At 42.4% G+C, this 13567-nt stretch overlaps 1 protein-coding gene across 6 annotated transcripts in view; it reads right to left on the bottom strand.

The window, feature by feature from the left end:
- The window catches only part of ATG7 (autophagy related 7), a 250881-nt gene extending 241800 nt beyond the window's left edge, over positions 1-9081 (bottom strand). For 5 of the 6 annotated variants that reach the window (XR_006214963.1, XM_007075457.3, XM_042979518.1 and 2 more), the window contains exon 1: positions 9006-9081. The gene's annotated coding sequence lies outside the window, so the exon portion shown is untranslated. The remainder of the gene's footprint in view (positions 1-9005) is intronic. The other variant, XM_042979517.1, reaches the window with a different exon arrangement.
- Between the last annotated feature and the right edge of the window lie 4486 nt (positions 9082-13567).

The following is a 13567-nucleotide window of genomic DNA, read 5'->3' as shown; positions in this document are numbered from 1 at the left end:
ATATCTAAGAACTCCTGGAAAAGGAAGAGGTGCTGAAAAATTGGGCCAACCCAACACATGTTACCAGATTTCCAAAATATTTGATTTCCAAAGATAAGAATAAGGATGGATTCTACAGCCTAGTGGACAGAGGTTTTGTTCAGGAAAGGTGGCATGTGGGCCATTCCAGACCACATGTCACTTCTGTGCAATTAGAAAACTATACCCCCTCCTGGAGACATTTTACTTCCTTTCCTTAGAAAATTGTTGTAATACATTGATTAGGTTGACCCAAGACATTTTACCTTTGTCTGCCAGAAAATCGTCACTACAAAAGTAAATTCATGATGCCTATGATCCAAACAAAACCCCCTCAGATGTGGCCTCTTGGGCAGCGCACAACCTGCACAACTGTATATGGCAGTCTTGAGTATTAATCCTAAGAGGCCACTATGGTTTAAGAAGGAGTCGTGAGAATAACTGCATTTCTTCCTTGATCAAAGAAGAACCAGATATAGGATACAGGATATCTGGACCTAGGAAGGCCTCTGAAAAGACCACTCCAAATATCCCGGTAGACAAGATGAAGCTGTCATAATTGGATTCCAACATAATCAGAGAGACTACGAACCAGTAAAATAATCTCATCTGAAGAATGCTGGTTACGGTATGAACTGGTGTTAATAAGAAAGGAACTAATAGGGGCATCTGGGTGGCTCAGTTGGTTAAACATCCGACTCTTGATCTCAGCTCAGGAAATGATCTCATGGTTTGTGAGATCGAGCCCTGCATTAGGCTCTGTGCCGACAGCATGGAGCCTGCTTGGGATTCCCTCCCAAAAATAAATCTTAATAATAAGTAGTATAATAAATACAATTATATGTATAAACAAAAATATACATATATATAAAAGAAAGGGGCTAACTGTGATAAGTCATTGGTTCAGTCTTTGGTCCTAATCTATTTATTTTTATTTATCTACATGAATGAATATTCATCAATATTTACTAAGTGTTTGATGTGTGCTGAACATTGTGTTAGGGGCTTAGAGCAGGGAAAAAGACACATAAACCACATAAACAAATATATTCAAAAAGGTATACTTACTACATTTACCAGTGACTTTGATGATTGATACAGGTTTGCTTATCAATTCTATACATGACACAAAGCAGGAAGGAATAGGCAATATGATGGATAACAAAACTTCACAATACAAAAGATTCTGACCACCTGGAATAACAGGCCTATTTTAACAAGACTAAAAATTTCAGAGGTAAATACAGGGTCTTAAACCTCAGTCCAAAAAAACAGCTGGACAACAGTGCAGGTACTGTTGATAATGGAACTGTTGATAACAGGCAGTATGATAATGGAAGGACACAGCTTCATGAGCCAGAGAGACTGCAGTTAAAATCCCACCTCTGAAGGGTGTCTGGGTAGCTCAGTCCGTGAAGCATCCAACTCAGGTCATGATCTCACAGTTTGTGGGGTCAAGCCCCGTGTAAGGCTCTGTGCTGACATCTTGGAGCCTGGAGCCTGCTTCAGATTCTGTGTCTCCCTCTCTCTCTCTCAAAAAATGAATAAACATTAAAAAAATAAAAGTAAATAAAAATAAAAAAACCCCACATCTGCTACGTCTAGCCACACAACCTCAGGCAAGTCATTTAACTTTTCTGAGCCTTCTTCCCCACCTGTAAGATGGGACACTATCTGCTGTACAGAATTGTGAGGACTCGATTAGAAAATGCATGTACCTGAGGGGCACCTGGGTGGCTCAGTCAGTTAAGCATCCGACTTTGGCTCAGGTCATGATGTTGTGGTCCATGAATTTGAGCCGCACATCAGGCTCTGGCTGACAGCTCAGCGTACTGTGCCTCCCTCTATCTCTGCCCCTCCCTCACTTGTGCACGAGCTCTCTCTCTCTCAGAATAATAAACACTTAAAAATTTTAAAAAGGGGCGCCTGGGTGGCGCAGTCGGTTAAGCGTCCGACTTCAGCCAGGTCACGATCTCGCGGTCCGTGAGTTCGAGCCCCGCGTCAGGCTCTGGGCTGATGGCTCGGAGCCTGGAGCCTGTTTCCGATTCTGTGTCTCCCTCTCTCTCTGCCCCTCCCCCGTTCATGCTCTGTCTCTCTCTGTCCCAAAAATAAATAAAAAACGTTGAAAAAAAAAATTTTAAAAAAAGAAAATGCATGTATCGGATACAGAAGTCATTCTAAAATAGGACTGACGTTATCAACAAAACATGTGTGAAAGACATGGGGATTTCCATTTAGTTATCCCTTCAACAAACATTATGTTATGTACAGTTCCCGTGCTGTATTTCAGCACTCAATGGCAAGAGACTAAGGTCTCTGCCTTTCAGGACCTAAGTTTTGAGGGTTATACATACCAGGAATGACAGTATAGCAATCTGTGGATAAAGCAAGTACCATATGGTATAGTATAAGTGTTTGTACAGGGTGTTATGGGAGGACGGAGGGGTATCTAAATTGGACTGAAGAAGCAGGGATTTGTATTTTAGCAAAGATCTGTATTTTAGGAATGATACTCCAGTACCAGTGAGCACCAGACAGGGCAAGCGGCTCAGTGGTTGTGCAGGAATACAGGCAAGAAGCAAGAAGAGCCTGAACTAAGGTAATGGGAGAAGCGATGGAGGAGAAAATGTGTCAGGAGACATCAAGGAAGGAGAATCTGTAGAACTCTGATGACTGCCTGGGATGGGAGGAGAGGGAAAAGGCCAAGACAACTGCAGTGCTCTGATGGGAATGACTAAATGGAAGAAGGGGAATGAGTCAGAGGAAAGGATGCAGAAAGAAGGGCAGCTTTGGAGGGAAGCTGATGAGATTAATTTTGGACTCACTGAGTCTGAGGCCTGGCCTGCAGGAGAGATCTCAGCTCAACATACAGAACAGGGGTCCTTGGCACATAAGTGGGAGTTGAAGTTGTGGGTGAGAAGAGCACAGAGTATAAGGCAGAACCTTGGAGAAAACTAGCATTTAATGAACAAAAGGAGGGGGGGGCAACCCACAATGGAAGCTGAGGGGGAAATGGCCAGACAGATAACACAAAGGAATATCAGCAATATGAAATGTGCTCAGAATTCAAAAGGTAAGGGAAAACTTTCAGGGGTTCGGGCAACGTAAAGGTCTGAAGACGAGGAAGGGCAATTTTGGAGGACAGGTGGGACAGAAGAAGGATTTTAGTAAATGATGACTTCAGGAAGTCAACAAACGTGGATGGGAAGAGATGATGTGATGTGATGTGATGTGATGTGATGTGATGTGATGTGATGTGATGTGATGTGAAGGTGTTTCGTCTTTTCCAGATATTTAAATGAGAAGAGATGGTTAAATAGGAAAGAAACAGAACAATGGAACCTCAGCACAAGTAAAAGAATCAGCCTTAAACACATTTCTCTCACAGAGGTGAAGTGATACAGTCAGCTGGAGACAAGTCAGTAAGTGACAGAAGCTGAGGAGACTTCATTGATGGCTGCAACTTAGTGAAGTCAAAGTCCAGGTTAGGAGGCTAGGAGAGGAATGGAAATCTGAAAGACAAGGAGAAGATGGGCAAGAGAGCTGTCCAAACACAAGGGGGAGTGTCAAGCAGTGCTGGGAGCCCACAGCGTGACAGTGTCAAGGGCAGGTGTGTCTACAGCAAAGACAGGGGGCCTCAGGTCTCCACAAAAAAAGTACAGTCCTGCTCCCTTGGTCAGACTCCTAGAGAAAAGAGGCCTTCCTTTCTATACTACACACTCAAGGAGAGACTGTCAAACAGGAACAAATTCAAAGGAAAGTAATCACAAAGAAGGTGAGAAAAGCCCAAAGGTGATCATGGTTTGCAGAGGCTGGAATGAGACTGAGCTGTTACCCAGTCTGCCAAGACCACAGAGATGCATACTCCCTACTGGGTAACAAAGCAGCATCTAATTATTCTTCCTTGAATACACAACCAGGCCTTACTTATACTGGAGATAGGTAGAAGGATCAGGAAACAGAAAAAGGAGGAGGAAGGCAGTCCTGAACTTCATTTCCCAAAGGTAAAAGTGGATAAAAGAGGCCATTTGGATTTCCAAATAAAACCTCCAAGGAAGTGAGGGATAACCAAGGGCCACTAATCAAAAGAATTTTGTTATTACTTATGTCCACACACAGGATCCATCCCTCAGCACCCCGTATCCCAATTCACCTTCCTCCTCTCCCCATGTGGTGTTATCCAGCTACCAGTCCAGCACCTCCTTTACCCCTTAAACCCACCCATCTTTCTCCCTTGGCTTAGCCACTGCCTTGGTTCAGGCCTTCCTCCTCCGCTACGTGGACCACAGAACAGTGCCCTGACTGGTCTTCCTGCTGGGTCTGCCCTGTCCAGTGTAGTCACCATGGGAGAGCCTGAGTAATTTAAAACAGATGAGAGCAGGGGCGCCTGGGTGTCTCAGTCGGTTGAGTCCGACTTCGGCTCAGGTCATGATCTCACAGTTCATGGGTTCGAGCCCCGCGTCGGGCTCTGTGCTGACAGCTCAGAGCCTGGAGTCCGCTTCGGATTCTGTGTCTCCCCCCTCTCTTGGCCCCTCCCCTGCTGGCTCTCTGTCTCTCTGTCTCTCAAAAATAAATAAATATTTAAAAAACTTAAAATAGATGAGAGCACATCACACCCCTTCTTCAACTTTCACTGCAACTCTCTGACACCACACTTTCAAAATAAAGTGCAAACTTCTTCGCACGGTAATATTAACTGCTACTATTGATCATTTACCATCTAGCAAGTGGGTAACATATACCATTCAATCCTCACAGCAACCCTGGGAGGATGGCTTACAGATAAGGAAACTGAAGTTTAGAAAGGGAGTGACCAGCCCCAGGTAGCAAAACTAGTTCAATGGCAAAGCCAGCATGTAACTTACAGTCCAAATTCTGTGCTCCTAATTATATATCATATATTAGATTATACAACCTTATATTGCCCGCAAGGTCCTTTGTGATCTGCCTCCTGCTTACGTTTCCACAGTCACTTCTTAGCCGAGGTGAACGATGCAAGTTACCTACAGCCCTTCCCACTCCCAATGTCTGCAATGTCATCCCACCTCCCATGCCTCTTCACCTGACTAATCTTGCTCATCCTTCAGGCCTTGAGTAAAGCGATGCCTCCTCACAGAAAACTTCTCTGATGCCTCAGCCTGACTTGTGATCACCCTAAGTCCTCCTCTGGCAAATCTCTACAATAGCTGCATTCCACAGTGCTGTTGTCTGTGTCCTTGACTTAAAAAATAATGAATTCCTCAAGGACAGGGATGGGCATCTTGAACAAGAGCCCGGTACACAACTCCTTTAAGAATTTCACAATCTTGAAATCAAAGGCATCAAAACTGGCAAAGATGAAGTCAAGCTTTCACTTTTTGCAGATGACATGATATTATACATGGAAAATCCGATAGACTCCACCAAAAGTCTGCTAGAACTGATACATGAATTCAGCAAAGTTGCAGGATACAAAATCAATGTACAGAAATCAGTTGCATTCTTATACACTAACAATGAAGCAACAGAAAGACAAATGAAGAAACTGATCCCATTCACAATTGCACCAAGAAGCATAAAATACCTAGGAATAAATCTAACCAAAGATGTAAAAGATCTGTATGCTGAAAACTATAGAAAGCTTATGCAGGTAATTGAAGAAGATATAAAGAAATGGAAAGACATTCCCTGCTCATGGATTGGAAGAATAAATATTGTCAAAATGTCAATACTACCCAAAGCTATCTACACATTCAATGCAATCCCAATCAAAATTGCACCAGCATTCTTCTCGAAACTAGAACAAGCAATCCTAAAATTCATATGGAACCACAAAAGGCCCCGAATAGCCAAAGTAATTTTGAAGAAGAAGACTAAAGCAGGAGGCATCACAATCCCAGACTTTAGCCTCTACTACAAAGCTGTCATCATCAAGACAGCATGGTATTGGCATAAAAACAGACACATAGACCAATGGAATAGAATAGAAACCCCAGAACTAGACCCACAAACGTATGGCCAACTCATCTTTGACAAAGCAGGAAAGAACATCCAATGGAAAAAAGACAGTCTCTTTAACAAATGGTGCTGGGAGAACTGGACAGCAACATGCAGAAGGCTGAAACTAGACCACTTTCTCACACCATTCACAAAAATAAACTCAAAATGGATAAAGGACCTGAATGTGAGACAGGAAACCATCAAAACCTTAGAGGAGAAAGCAGGAAAAGACCTCTCTGATCTCAGCCGTAGCAATCTCTTACTCGGCACATCCCCAAAGGCAAGGGAATTAAAAGCAAAAGTGAATTACTGGGACCTTATGAAGATAAAAAGCTTCTGCACAGCAAAGGAAACAACCAACAAAACTAAAAGGCAACCAACGGAATGGGAAAAGATATTTGCAAATGACACATCGGACAAAGGGCTAGTATCCAAAATCTATAAAGAGCTCATCAAACTCCACACCAGAAAAACAAATAACCCAGTGAAGAAATGGGCAGAAAACATGAATAGACACTTCCCTAAAGAAGACATCCAGATGGCCAACAGGCACATGAAAAGATGTTCAACGTCGCTCCTTATCAGGGAAATACAAATCAAAACCACACTCAGATACCACCTCACGCCAGTCAGAGTGGCCAAAATGAAGAAATCAGGAGACTATAGATGCTGGAGAGGATGTGGAGAAACAGGAACCCTCTTGCACTGTTGGTGGGAATGCAAATTCGTGCAGCCGCTCTGGAAAACAGTATGGAGGTTCCTCAGAAAATTAAAAATAGACCTACCCTATGACCCAGCAATAGCACTGCTAGGAATTTATCCAAGGGATACAGGTGTACTGATGCATAGGGGCACCTGTACCCCAATGTTTATAGCGGCACTCTCAACAATAGCCAAATTATGGAAAGAGCCTAAATGTCCATCAACTGATGAATGGATAAAGAAATTGTGGTTTATATACACAATGGAATACTACGTGGCAATGAGAAAAAATGAAATATGGCCTTTTGTAGCAACATGGATGGAACTGGAGAGTGTGATGCTAAGTGAAATAAGCCATACAGAGAAAGACAGACACCATATGGTTTCACTCTTATGTGGATCCTGAGAAACATAACAGAAACCCATGGGGGAGGGGAAGGAAAAAAAAAAAAAAAAAAAGAGGTTAGAGTGGGAGAGAGCCAAAGCATTAGAGACTGTTAAAAACTGAGAACAAACTGAAGGTTGATGGGGGGTGGGAGGGAGGGCAGGGTGGGTGATGGGTATTGAGGAGGGCACCTTTTGGGATGAGCACTGGGTGTTGTATGGAAACCAATTTGACAGTAAATTTCATATATTAAAAAATAAAAAAAATTAAAAAAATAAAAAAAAAAAAAGAATTTCACAATCTTGTCACATGAGGGGCAGGGAGGAGTTGGCCAAGAAAAATGGGAGGGGGAAGGGGAGATCTTTTAGGAAGCAGGAGCAGCAGGAGCCAAAGGCTACAAGTGAGATACAACCCGTAAACAGTTTAACAAGACTACAGCACAGAACTGGGGGATGGAAGTATAATTAGGCAAGATGAGCTTTCGCAAGGCTGGCTTTTTCTTCATTCAAGTGTTAGTTCCAAAGTCACCTCCTCAGAGAAGTTACCCCAACCAGCTAGCTTTTAAAACAGCTCCCTCTGCTTACCCACAGGTACTCTCCATCCCATTACCATTTCTTTTTCTTTTTTTGATAGTATCTGAACAGGATACTAACAGGATCTGAAACACCTACCACCCACTAAAAGCTCTGTATTATTGGCAATCACCACAACTGCCACCACCAGGATCAAAAAGTAGGCTCCCTGAAATCGGTCTAATTTTGCAACCCCCCCCCCCCCATCACCAGTACTTATGGTAATGCCTGGCACATCACAAAATTTTTGGTTGTTATGGAGCTTACTACAGGTAAATATATTAAATGTGCTCAGCCTGGAGAAGAAATGGTGTGAAGAGGAAAACAAACCAGCAGCCTTCAAGGATGTGTGGGCAATAAATTGGAAGGGAGATCCAAAGAGTCTGAAGGAGGGACAATGAGCCGAGATTATGGTATAGACTTAAATCAGAGTTAGGGGAAATCCAAACAAGAATAACCAGAAATAGTTTTCTGCCACCAAAGAAATTTAACCAGTGGGCAAGGGTGTCACAGAAGAAATGCAAGTATGCAATGGGAAAGGCAGACTGGGACCCAGAGGTCTGAAGGTCTGGAACTGGCAATCACAGATACACCTGGTTTCATTCACAGAATTAAAAAAAAAAATTTTTTTTTAATTAGCTTTGAAAAAAATTGTAGTCGTCAGTGTTTAAAAATCAAGAGATTACACGCGTGCAACACAAAAGTTTTGTTTTCACTTCTCCAATTTCATAAATGTTAGTACTGTGCTTGCTTATAAAACTCAACTCAGTAAAAATGTAAGTTTGACTTTTTCTGACATGGAAATTCCTTACACCTACATTTATACTTTACCTGATGGAATAAGCACTAAAGTTTGTAATCCCTGGACCAAACTGAAGAGTCGAAAACCTTAGCTTAGAAAGCCCTGAGAAAGAAGTGACTTCATTTAACACCCTGGCTTCACAAATGACGTTATTATCACTCCCATTTTACAGATGAGGGAAGAGAGGCTCACAAAGAGGTGACATGCCAGAGTCACACAGCAAATCCCGGGCAAAGCCAGGATGAGAACTGGCGTCCTATCTCTGGTGTCCCAACATCGAAGGTTGAGAACCATTCCTGCCAGACGCCAGGAGACACTGACTTAGAACATCAGGAGGTTTCTAGTCAGAAGACCCCGGGCTGAAACCAGTCCGACGGGACGCGGCAGGAGGAGGGCGAGAGCTGGAGTCAGTGACTTCCTGGAGGAGGGAGGAACCTGAATTCTGCCACGACCCTCGTCCTCACAGCCGAGCTCACCCCTTCCCGCCAGGCCTCCTAAACCCAGCCCGCAGGACCCCACTACTCCCTCCGCAGCGCGGCTCACTTACCGCCACTCAACTTCCGGCAACCACAGCGTCGGCCGCAGCGCGCGCCCCGATGACGCAATTGTCCCCGCCCCGTCCGCCTGCGGTCAGTGGTGCGCATGCGCACACGGAGGCGCGAGCCAACTTGGTAAATGAGCCCCTAGCACCGGCCTGAGTGGGAGGATCTTGAGTTGCCGGGAAGGCGGAGCATCAGCAGGTGGGCGAGGCCCTCTGGTAAGGGCTGAGCTTCGGGTGATAAGCCACTTTATTGGCTATGGGAATGCGTCTATGCGTGTCATGCTTTGAAAAAAACTCCTCCGCTTTCTCTCGATTTCAGAGGATGACAGGAATTACGGTCATTTCCATTTTCCAAGAGAGGCGGCATTAAACGTATCCCAGGTGTCAGTGAGGAGGCATGTGTGAAGACAGATGAGAATTTTAATAGGTAAAAGCCCGTGAAGGTCACCAGTGATTAACCTGCTCTTTCTAAACTAGGCATTATTCTCATAGTTCCCCGCTGTCAGTGGGATAAAGGCAGTCATGCCAAATTATTTATTGAGCATATACTGTGTGCCAAGCATTGGTCAGGTACTGAAGACACAATGAGTACAAACTTAATGTGACATATAAGGGCATTCGTTCATAAGGAATGAAAGTGACTCTGATGTGGCTCAAAAGACTCAATAGTAACAGTAATGACTACTATTAACTACTATGTTTCCAGGCTGTCATATCTTCTAATCGCCACAAAGGCCCTGAAACGTATCATATTCTCCCCCATCTTACACATGAACAGAGACTAGGAGAAGTTAAGTGTCTTGCTGAAGGTTAAAGAGCTTTGGGGATAGGATTCTAACGCAAGTGTGTTTGACTCTGCCAAATAAGAAAACAAATCCAGATTTAGTAAGGAGATACTTTATTCGAAAGGATTATTGCAAGGGGGAGGGGAAAAGGGAGGGAAGGGACTATTGCAATAGGGAGCCACTCTGACCTAAAGATCTGCAAGTGTCTTAAGGGCTAGGCAAAAAGGATTTTTCCTTCAAAAGGAAGAATGAAGAAGGCTAGAAAGAAAGTGTGGGTGTGGGAAAGTGGGAGGAAAGGGTGGCTTGATTGGATAGTAGTAGATCAGAAAATATTTTACCTTGACGTCAGCCTATTCTCTGGAGGGGTCATATGCTGGCTCAGGCTGAGGGTAAGTCAAAAATAAGGAACCTGAAGGGTATGGGAGAAGCTTAACTAAAGTTGGTTAATAAAGCATTTTGTTTTGATTGATCAGTGGATACAAGTAGCTCAGCTAAACATTTTAAGGCAAGGATTAGTTCAGAAGGATTGTCTTGCCTTGTCGCAGGTAAACAAGTATCCATGAGTCTTACCTAAGTCATAAGGGAATGGATATTTCTTTGCCATAAATTCTTTCTGGAGCACAAAAAAAAAGTGGAAGGAGGGTGTTGAAAAGCCATAGCTTCAGGAGTGCAAGGCTCAGGTCAAATTCAACATTGCAAATTCTTTCCCTATAGCAGTCTCCGCTCCTGCCACTGCCTCCTCAGACTGCATGCTTGGGTCACATCAAATTAATTCTGGTGTTTTAAGCACTCTCTGCTCTTTTATATCTCCACCCCTGCAATAGCCTCATACTTCCTCTGTTTGTGTAACCCTTTCTGTCTTCAAAACCCAGTTGATGCACCAAAAAGAATACTTAGGAATAAATTTAACCAAGGAGATGAAAGACATATATTCTGAAAACTATAAAACATTGATGAAAGAAATTGAAGATGACACAAATGGAAAGATGTTCCATGGTCATGGATTGGAAGAATATTGTTAAAATGTCCATACTTCCCAGAGCAATCTACAGATTCATTGCAATTCTTATCAAAATACCAATAGAATTTTTCATAGAACTAGAACAAATACTCCTAAAATTTGTATGGAACCAAAAAAGACCCCAAATAGCCAAAGCAATCTTGAGAAAGAAGAGTAAAGCTGGAGGTATAATCTCAGATTTCAAGATATACTACAAAGATGTAGTAATAACAGTATGAGACTGGCAGAAAAATAGATACATCGATCAGTGGAACAGGTCAGAGAGCCCAGAAATAAACCCACATTTATATGGTCAATTAATTTACTACAAAGAAGGCAAGAATATACAGTGAAGATAAGACAGTGTCTTCAATAAATGGTGCTGGGGAAACGGGACAGCCACATGAAAAAGAATGAACCTGGAGCACTTTCATACACCACACACAACAATAAACCCAAAATGGATTAAAAACCTAAGTGACCTGAAACCATAAAACCCCTACAAGAAAGCATAGGCAGTAATCCCTTGGACATTGGCCTTAGCAACGTATTTATGGATATGTCTCATCAGGCAAGGGAAACAAAAGCAAAAATAAACTAGTGGGACTACAGCAAAATAAAAAGCTTTTGCACATCATAAATCACCAACAAAACAAAAACAACCTAGTGAATGGGAGAAGGTATTTGCAAATGGTATATCTGATAAGGAATTAATATCCAAAACATATAAAGAATTTATACAACTCAACACACACACACACACACACACACACACACACACTAATAATCCCGTTAAAAATTGGGCAGAGGACTTGAGTAGACATTTCTCCAAAGACTTAAAGAAGGCTAACAGACGCATGAAAAGAGGCTCAATGTCCACTAATTATCAGGGAAATGCAAATAAAAACTATAGTAATATCTTACAGTAATATCCCCTCACAGCTGTCAGAATGGCTGGTATGAAAAAAGACAAGAAATAACAAGTGTTGGCAAAGGCATGGAGGAAAGGGAACTTTTGTGCACTGTTGGGAATATAAATTGGTGAAACCACTGTGGAAAACAGAGTGGAGGTCCCTCAAAAAATTAAAAATAGAAATACCATATGATCCAGTAATTCCACTATTGGGTATTTACCCAAAGAAAACAAAAAAAACTAACTTTAAAAGATATACGCACCCCTCTGTTTGCTGCAGCATTATTTACAATAGCCAAGATACAGAAGCAGCCCAAGTGTCAATCAATAGATGAAAAGATAAAGAAGTTATTACAAACACACACACACACACACACACACACACACTTTGGAATATTACTCAGCCATAAACAAGGAATGAAATCTTGCTATTTGCAACAACAAGGAAGGGCCTATGAAAGACCTATGAAGCTAAGTAAGTCAGAGAAAGTCAAATACTATATTATTTCACTTATATGTGGAATCTAAAAAACAAACCAAATGAACAAACAAAACAGACACATAGATCCATGGAACAGAATAGAGAACCCAGAAATGGACCCACAAATGTGTGGCCAACTAATCATTGACAAAGCAGGAAAGAGTATCCAATGGAAAAAAGCCTTTTTAGCAAATGGTGCTGGGAAAAACTGGACGGTGACCTGCAGAAGAATGAAACTGGACCACTTTCTTATACCATACAGAAAAATAAATGCAAAGGGGCTGACAGACCTAAATGTTGGACGGGAAACCATCAAAATGCTACAGGAGAAAACAGCAGCAAACTTTTTGACTTTGGCCACAGTAACTTCTTACTAGACATCTCCGGAGGCAGGAGAAATTTAAAAAATGAACTACTGGGACCTCATCAAGACAAAAATATTCTGCACAGTGAAGGAAACAATCAACAACCCTAAAAGACAACTGACAGAATGGGAGAAGATATTTGCAAACAACATATCTGATAAAGGGTTAGTACCCAAAATGTATAAAGAACTTATCAAATTCAACACCCAAAAACAAATAACCCAGTTAAGAAATGGGCAGAATACATGAATAGACTCTTTTCCAAAGAAGACATCCAGTTGGCTAATAGACACATGAAAAGATGTTCAATATCACTCATCATCAGAGAAATACAAATCAGGGCCACAGTGAGATACCACCTCACACCTGTCAGAATGGCTAAAATGAACAACTCAGAAAATAACAGATGTTGGTGAGGATGCGGAGAAAGGGGAACCCTTTTGCACTGCTGGTGGAATCCAGACTGGTGTAGCCACTCTGTAAAACAATATGGAGATTCCTCAAAAAATTAAAAATAGAACTACCCCATGACCCAGCAATTGCACTACTAGGTATTTATCCAAAGGATACAAAAATGCTAATTCAGGGGCGCCTGGGTGGCTTGGTTGGTTGAGTGTCTAACTTCGGCTCAGGTCATGATCTCACAGTCCATGAGTTCAAGCCCCGCGTTGGGCTCTGTGCTGACAGCTCAGAGCCTGGAGCCTGTTTCAGATTCTGTGTCTCCCTCTCTCTCTGCCCCTCCCCTGTTCATGCTCTGTCTCTCTCTGTCTCAAAAATAAATAAACGTTAAAAAAAATTTTTTTAAATGCTGATTCAAAGGGACACATGCACCCCAATGTTTATAGCAGTGCTATCAACAATAGCCAAATTATGGAAAGAGCCCAAATGTCCATCAACTGATGAATGGATAAAGATCCATATATGTAGAGGAGCACCTGGGTGGCTCAGTTGGTTAAGCCTCCGGCTTTGGCTCAGGTCATGATCTCATGGTTTCTGAGTTCAAGCCCCATGTCGGGCTCTGTGC

The sequence above is a fragment of the Panthera tigris genome, chromosome A2, assembly GCF_018350195.1.
Source record: "Panthera tigris isolate Pti1 chromosome A2, P.tigris_Pti1_mat1.1, whole genome shotgun sequence".
Classification (NCBI taxonomy): domain Eukaryota; kingdom Metazoa; phylum Chordata; class Mammalia; order Carnivora; family Felidae; genus Panthera; species Panthera tigris.
This window is presented reverse-complemented; position numbering and strand designations above follow the sequence as displayed.